Genomic DNA, 7,989 nt, shown 5'->3' with positions numbered 1-7,989 from the left:
ATTTATTATCAGAGCATCAGAGCATGAGTATTTCAGTACAGTGTGTAAATATCTCATTTCAAACAGAAATGAGTGAAGGACAAAACCTTGTGGAACGCCTCTGTTAACCTGGGTCTGCATGGAAGATTTATTATCAAGATGAACAAACTTGGATCTGTTAGATGTGATTTCAACCAGCTCACTCCTTGTTGAATTCTTTTCAATCTCTTTTTGATTCAACCTGAGACACTAAAATAAATAAAGGATTTTTCCTGCCCTCTGTGTTGTTATCCAGGTGTAGCTGTGACTGACATTTTGTTCTGGTCACTTTCACTCAGACCAACATGGATGCTTGGTCCAGGTCAAGTTCTCTTTTTATTTAGCTATTGTTTTCTAGTTGAGTATTGCTTTATAAAACAGGGATCTGTGTCAAAAGCCAGCCATTACACACCCTAAGTGATCATAAAGAAAGCAATAAGTGTGTGATAATGTGTATAAGCAGACAAAAAAATGGTAGCTTTTAGCTGCCAGACGTGTGTGTATCCAGCCAAGTCACAACTGTATTTGTGTAAAGAGTCTCGCTGGGCAAATTGCAGTTTAAAGAGGACAAGGGCATAGCTGTGATGATGTGTGTGTGGCGGTACACAGTTGTTTGTGCATCTGTGTGCGTCTGTGCTGCTCTTGGGGCTGGAGGCCTGTGATTGATGCTGGCAGGTGTTCGTCCCCTTACACGCTCACTGACATCTCATTCCCATCCGAGTCACTCAAACCGAGGCCTGCGGGAAGCCGCCGATCGCAGGCTGAATGCTAACCAAGACAGACCTGCACGCCTGCTCCACTATCTGATAAGAGCACATGCTGATGTGACAGAGAAGGATCAGAGCTGGCATGTTCTCACCTCAGCTCCTCTGCAGTCACTGGCTAGCGGAGAGCCCAGATAAAGGGAACGAGGCAGGGGGACATGGAGAGGTGGCAGATGATGAAGTCAGCAGGCAGTCGAGCGTAAATTTGGAACAGGAGACAGAGAGTTAAGACAGACGACATCACTGTTGAGAAAATGCAGAGCTGAAAAAAAATCCACATTTTCCAAGACAAACCGTTTATAAAAACACCTGCTAACAACTTCTATGCTTTCCCACTTCTTTCCACTGACTGTTGACAATTAATGGTCCATAATATTTAATATTCAAAAGTAAACCAGAAAGTGTTCTTCCACTTCATGATTCACAAGAACAAGTTCCGAGTTCAGTTTGGATATGTTAAATGAAGAATTCTTTGATTTGTGTTCACTGCCTAACCTCTACAAAGGTCACAGCTCCAACATGCAGAAAGAGAAAATGGATTAAAATAAAAAGAGTTTGCACATGAAGCTTCTGCTGCAAAATGACTTGGAGCGTCAGTCAGTCACTCTCGGAGAGAAGCCACTATGGAAATAAGTGTTGACTAAGGTTTGTGTCTAAAGTAGGAGAAACTGGAAAAACTGACATTTATCTAATACAAAGAAGACTAGTAAGATGAATTAACTGTTGAAACTTAAAGGGGACATATAATGCAAAATCTTGTTCTTTAGCCCTTAAATACATTTTCTTGAGTTAAAAATATATTTAAGTGTGTAAATCCTATAATATTGATTGTGATACTAATTACAAACAGTTTTACAGAATTGGGTTGAACATTTGTATTGTGTTCAACAACCAGTGGCACTCCCATAACTTCACTGTTTGGGACTGAACTCTGTCCCCACAGAGCTCAGTTCATCACAAACTACCTGTGGAGTTTGAGAGTCAAGCCTGCAGTCCTGACCTCAACATGTGGATCAGCTTGGGTGCATTTTCTGTTTATGCCTGAAAGTATCATTAAAGCAACTGCAGGTCGGCCTGAAATAAATGCTGGCTGAGAAATGTGATGCCACCAGTTAAACCATAAACAGTTGTGATGAAGGGACAGACCACTGAGGCTCCTGTCCAAGGAATAACAAGCTACACTTCAAACCTCAATTATTCTGTCCAGGAGCAGAAAATATTTTTGACATTGGCTTAGATGATTTGGCAAGTTCTTTAAATTGGGAAAACCTTCAATCTCCACTATAACACACAATCAAATTTATTGAATGTGGCTGTAATAAATAAATAAATAAATAAATAAATAAATAAATAAATAAATAAATAAATAAATAAATAAATAAATAAAAGAGTACACTCAGTTTACAGTCACTAGGTAGGAGCTATAAGAGTTTAGAGGACAAGCTTGCAGACAAACTTCAGAAATATAAAACCAGAGTAAGATGTATAGATGGGAACTGAGAAGATGGCAAGCTTCCCTAACAATAACAGCACAGCCAACCAGCTGCCTGAGCCTGTGTTCTACGGAGAATCCAGATGGAGATTTGAGTTTTGCCACAAATTAGCTTCAATTATTCAGCAAGGAAGTCATGAAACACACCAGAAATTCCATCTCTGGATAGCACACAAAGCCTGGTCAAACTCTGACGAGCTCAAATTGACCGTTTATATTTGATAACCCTTCAATGTGGCTGAATAACAGAGTTCTGCTGCTGATAGATTAATAATTGAAACCACCTTTGGAAAAATGCTCGTTAGATTTACTCTGTTAATGTTTTAGAAACATGCAAGGGAGATTATCTATCTAATTTGACTGCCAACATGAAATTTGTAAGCGGTGACTGTTGATTTAAATTGTTTCTGATTGTACTACCACTTTCCCTCACAGTTTTCTTCTTGCCCCTGCTTGCTCTTGGAAACGTTCTCTCACACCGTCATTTGGGATGCTCACACCATTTGATGGATGGACACAATGGTTCATCTATAGGAGTGTTAATAGGACCAAAAGCCGTATAATTGCACACCAATTAACACTGACAGAATGACTAATGTTAGCTGCTCCCATTTGTGTCCTCTTCCCCTCCGCCTCCATCACTCTTTTCTCTACCTTTTAGACAAGTTTCCTTTAACATCCTCTCCCTGAGCTCCCCCCAGCCGGCTGCGTGTGAATCCATCTATCCTGACCTCGTCCTCTACCTCACCCAGGTAGAGCCATGAGGGCAAAGCTGCTGAAATAGCTGTCTGTCTTTTTGAAGATTTTCACTCTATTCATGCATTTTTACTGCCTCCACTCTTGGCTTGCTGATTATACTGTTTTCTTGTTTAATATGCTGATGCTAGTCATATGCATAACACGGGTTTGTCTCAAATAACTACTGAGCAGGCAAGCTACAGTGTGGGAGTTCCTGCTGATAAAAAATGGAAGCTTTTTAAAGCCCAGGATTAGAAAGGTGTGAAAGAGAAACATTCAGCAGAAATGCAAGGGTCTGATATGAGGCATGTAACTATATCAAAGGGATTACAGGGCTTTTGTTTCACACCAGGATTTTTACAAATATAACAAAAATCACATCCAACATGTAGTCCTGTCAAACCATCAGGACACTTTAGTTAGGATCCTGGGTTGTTTAGTAGTTTTAGACTTTGATTTATTTATTCTAGACTGATTATTCTGTGTTCCTTCTTATCTTTCTTTGATTAGATAAGTCTTGTTTCTGTTTTACTTTAGTTCAATCCTTCTTAGTGCTTGTACTTATGTTTACTTCTTGTTTCTAGTTATTCTTAGTTACTCTAGTTTTATTATGTTTCTTAAATGCAGTTATTCTTTAGTGTTAGATTTACATCCTGTTCCCCTGTGCCACCCTCTCTCTCCCACCCCTCAGTCTGTCGCCTGCTCTCCACTCACACCTGCAAACAGTTAACTCAGCCTAGGTTTTTGTCTCAGCATACAACCTCCTAGTATTTAAAAACCTTATACTCAGTCACTCCTTGCTGGTTTCTCTCATCTATTCTCATGTTATTCTTCTTGTCTGTAAAGGTGCTTGTTTTAATTTCTTTGTTTCATTCTCTTCCTCCCAGAGTTTACATTTGATCTATCTGAATTCAAATTCATTTATTCATTTATTCAACAGAACTTTCCTATTTAAACAAGAAGCACCTCCTTGGTGCTGAGGTATTAAAGGGCCAGGCATGCAAAAAGTCCCAGGATAAACTCAGGTATACAGCCGTTTTACAACTTATTCACATTTGGCTGATTGTGTGGAAATGATCTAAACTGGTAGTTCAGTTTATTTCATCTTTAAATTGATTTGCTTTTGGTTTTACTTGGTGCAAATTTTAGACCAAAAAACAAATCGTGGCCAAAAGTACAAGGAGGAACGGGAATGAGTGAAAAAGGAAGTACAGCAAGTTGACATGTGGACATCTGTGAACATGGAGGCTTACTTGACTCTTATCTGTCACTACATTAATGAGAATTTGCAGTTGTGTACATCTGGGTTGAGAGTGCAATACTTCCTACAAAGTTAAACTGCTGACAATTTGGCCCAAGTCAAAATGGCCCAAGTCCTCCATGATGGAGGACTGGACAATAAGCTATAAACGTTAAGTGTCTTGTGAGCGTACTCTCTTTCAGGTTTGGACAGATTGAACACGAGTTTGAGGGGAGTGGACCACCAGGGAGGAGCTTGAAGGCTCAGTCAGAGTCTGTGGTGGTAGAGATGAAACTCAAGATTTGCTGAACATTCTTTGCAAGTCATGAGTTTCTGAATATTGTTGATGTTAATTCAGCATTCAGAAAGTACCTTTGGAAGAGCTGAAGAACTGACCTTTTCAGGTTATGGAGGCCGTAAGGGGGAGCCGACTGGAGACGGGAAACGAGAGCCCCACGACATTCTCTCTCCAATTTATGTGAGGATTATTGAGAGGCAACCAAAAGAAGCTGAGGACAACTGGAGTCTGGGAGGAGGGAAGCACAAAAAAAAAAAAAAAAAAGGTGAGCAACTCCCAGTGATTATCTGATACCAACAGGTTTGGTTTTGTGTGCAATCCTGGGTAATAGGTTGACATCAAGGGCTGACACCTGAAATGTTGGAAGAGGAACGACAGGTATCTGAAGTTGTTAAACCAAGTTTTCATTGAGGATGTTCTGCTCACACTCTGAGTCAACCAGTGCATAGATCTGAAAATGGTTCTGGTTAACAAGAGAACAAGAAAACAGTCAGGAATCAAATTTCTTAACCGCTCACAGTCTACCAGTGGCCCTGACCAGCAGCACCAAAATGACTCAGCTGGTCACAGTACAGGCTCCTGTCTTCTCCTGTCTGCATGCAGCGCTGCTTTTCTTCAGGCGACTCACTGGCTTGGCTGAGTTGCACAGGTTCCTCTGTAGACTGACTGGAGGGAGCAGGGTTAGAAACAGACTGTACAAGAGGAAAACTGGTTGAGTGATGGAGCAAGTTTGTTTTTTAAAGTTTCCTCTGCTGCATTGTTAAAACTACAGAAAGCGCAGAAAATTGAAGTCATCATTAATAACTTCTTCTGTTCTCTGATTGGCCTGGTAGAAAATTGACTGGAGAGAATCCAAGTGAAGAGGAGCGAGCCCAGACTCTGCTGGAAGCCAGGATGTTTTCCCCAAGTAGAATTAAACAAGAAAGCAGTTGCCAGGCTACACTAAGACTACATCATTAAAAGCTTTTACTCCATTCTGTGTTTAAGTTTGAAAACCAGGTTGGAAAACCTGTAAGCCTCTCCCAGAAAAATCCACTGACCATATCATTTTAAAGTATAGAGTGAAAATGTGCAAGATAATTACTGCATTATGATTAAGAACAAAAGCAACAGTCTACTGCCACTTTCTCAATATTTTTGACCCGCATTTTAAATTCACTCAAAGAAATACGATCAGGACTTTTAACCCTTGTATGTAGAAATGGGGTCCAGCTGACCCCACACACGTAAAACTTGTATCGTTTGCCATAGTCCTCTACGTTTGCCTCAGTCCTCACACACACAAGGGTTAAGTTTGTTTTTGAGATGATTCCAGGCTGATGGTGTGGAAAATGATTCTGTATGGACTGAGAGAACATGGAGCATGATGACATCCTGGGATCAGAGGTTGTGACTGGTGTGTTTGTGTCCTCTATAGGAAGATAAATATGAGGACAACAAGTACCATGATGCTCCTTTGCCACCTCACAAGTGAATGGAACTTGTAAGATTGCGAGCGTCAACGATAACGCTGTTCCTGGTCTTCAGATTCCTCCTACCCTCTGTCTGTTTGCAGATTTTATCAGGACTTTCTCCTCTCAGCTCCTCGGGCCGTCTTCCTGGAAACGCCGACATGAATTTCCCATTGCTCACTCCTCTGCCTGTCCGCCCTCCAGTGTCCATCACTCCACCACTCCACCCTGGAAATAGACCACCCATCCCACTCACCGGTCCCCTGCTGACCTCAGCTTCTGTGAATATGCTCACCGCCACCATCTCCTCTCTGTCAGCAAGAACTTTCTTCTCTAAAAAGAATTAAATATTCCCACAGTCCTCAGAAACATTTCTGTTCATTTCTTTGTAGTCCAAAAGTAACATGTTTTTTTTAAATCATGGTAAAATACAACTTCACAGTTCTTGCATCAGATGGTAAATATTGCAAATAAATGGCCTCATTAACAGCAGCTCTCCACTTTGTGTGATCAAGTTCAGATAAAGGACAGTTCATAATAAAAACCATGTCCTGGGCTCACACTATGTTTAGCTCTCAGCCTCACAGTGAGGCTGAAGTCTTTCTGAATGTTCCCTCTGCTCACCATGCAGACAGGTGTGTGTGCAACAGCAAAGCAAACCCTTCTGACCTGCCCACAGGCGTTACTTCAGCCTCTGACAGGTGAACCTTCACTTTAGCACGTCACATCAGAATTAACAAAGCTATTAGAGCATACAGAGGTTTGTCTTTCATGAAGGGTAATGTGTTCCACCATTAGTGACACGTTATTCGCTGAAGGAGAAACCGGGGGGTTCCTGGCCCCTCTCTGCAGGAGAAGAGCTGCAGATCCGCCTGCCAGGGTTTCACTTTCCATGCAAGGACACAACAGACTTTCAGCAGTCAAACTGCTATGATCTGCAAAAATCTGTTTTTAGTCTTTATCTTTATAACAAATGCAGTCAAATAAGATCAAGACAGACTGAAATCACACAAGTAGGACTGCCTATGTACCGTCTTTAAAAAAAAATCTTCCAGAGTAAATTTCAGCAACAAGGCAGTTCTAAATACTTTAAACACAAGATCTTCTTAAATATTTAAATATATGACATTAGAGATGCAGTGAAAAAACTGACTGGAAGCTGATTACTAGAAGCTGGTTGTGCCATGATGTTGGGTGGGTGAGATGGATCCAAATGCAAACAGTCAGAGGCAGATCGTAGGTGAAGAATGTTTAATGAAAACTGATGAAACAAAAGTGCAAAAACAAACAAACAAAAAAAAACAAACAAAAACTGCCTGAGTTGCACAAAAGAGGAATCCACAACAGAAAGCCAGCAGGATAAAAATATCCATAATGGGATTTAATGGGAAGAATAAGAGAGAGGTGAATAAATACTGGGAGTGTGAAGTTTGAAACAATAGACTAGACTAATTGAATAACAGGTTTCAGGTGTGAGGGGAGAGAAAGAAATTGCACAGGGGCAAGAGAGAGAGCACACAACAGGAGAACGAGGAAAATGAATCTAAAAGAAACTTAAAACCAGACACAAGGAATACATACACATACTAAAGTAGAATCACTGAGAAACGACTGGACTAAAGTGAATTAGAAACTAGATTCATTTAAACAAAATAAGGAATACAATAATAATGGAACTAGAATGAAATAACCAAATTGCGAGGAAATATTGGCCCAATTGTAGTGAAATCCCCCCGATCGTTGGACAGCACCGTGTGTAAAGCGTTCTGGTCAACACACTCGCCTCCTCAAAGTTTATATTCTCACATGTCTGTCTTCCCGATAGACATTTTCAGGTCACAGTGGTGGTATGTCTGCTAATGCATCTGAAGTTCATATATGTTTCGCATTCACCTGAATAATGTGCAGTTGCGCCACTGAATGGATGGATGGATCTTTGAGTCACTTCACCATAATGCTTGGCGTCACATTATTCTCCACCTTGTAGG

At 40.8% G+C, this 7,989-nt stretch overlaps 1 long non-coding RNA gene across 1 annotated transcript; it reads left to right on the top strand.

Moving 5' to 3' along the window:
• The first annotated feature begins 2,732 nt into the window (after window positions 1-2,732).
• On the top strand, window positions 2,733-4,814 carry LOC106963694 (uncharacterized). Its single transcript, XR_001428235.1, has 2 exons — window positions 2,733-3,026; window positions 4,657-4,814. It is a non-coding gene; the product is annotated as an uncharacterized LOC106963694 (long non-coding RNA).
• Window positions 4,815-7,989: the final 3,175 nt, after the last annotated feature.

The sequence above is a fragment of the Poecilia latipinna genome, unplaced genomic scaffold, assembly GCF_001443285.1.
Source record: "Poecilia latipinna isolate Pla-1442-1.1 unplaced genomic scaffold, P_latipinna-1.0 Scaffold1569, whole genome shotgun sequence".
In the NCBI taxonomy this organism is placed as follows: Eukaryota; Metazoa; Chordata; class Actinopteri; order Cyprinodontiformes; family Poeciliidae; genus Poecilia; species Poecilia latipinna.
Note: the sequence above shows the minus strand (reverse complement) of the source record. Positions and strands in the feature narration are given on the sequence as shown.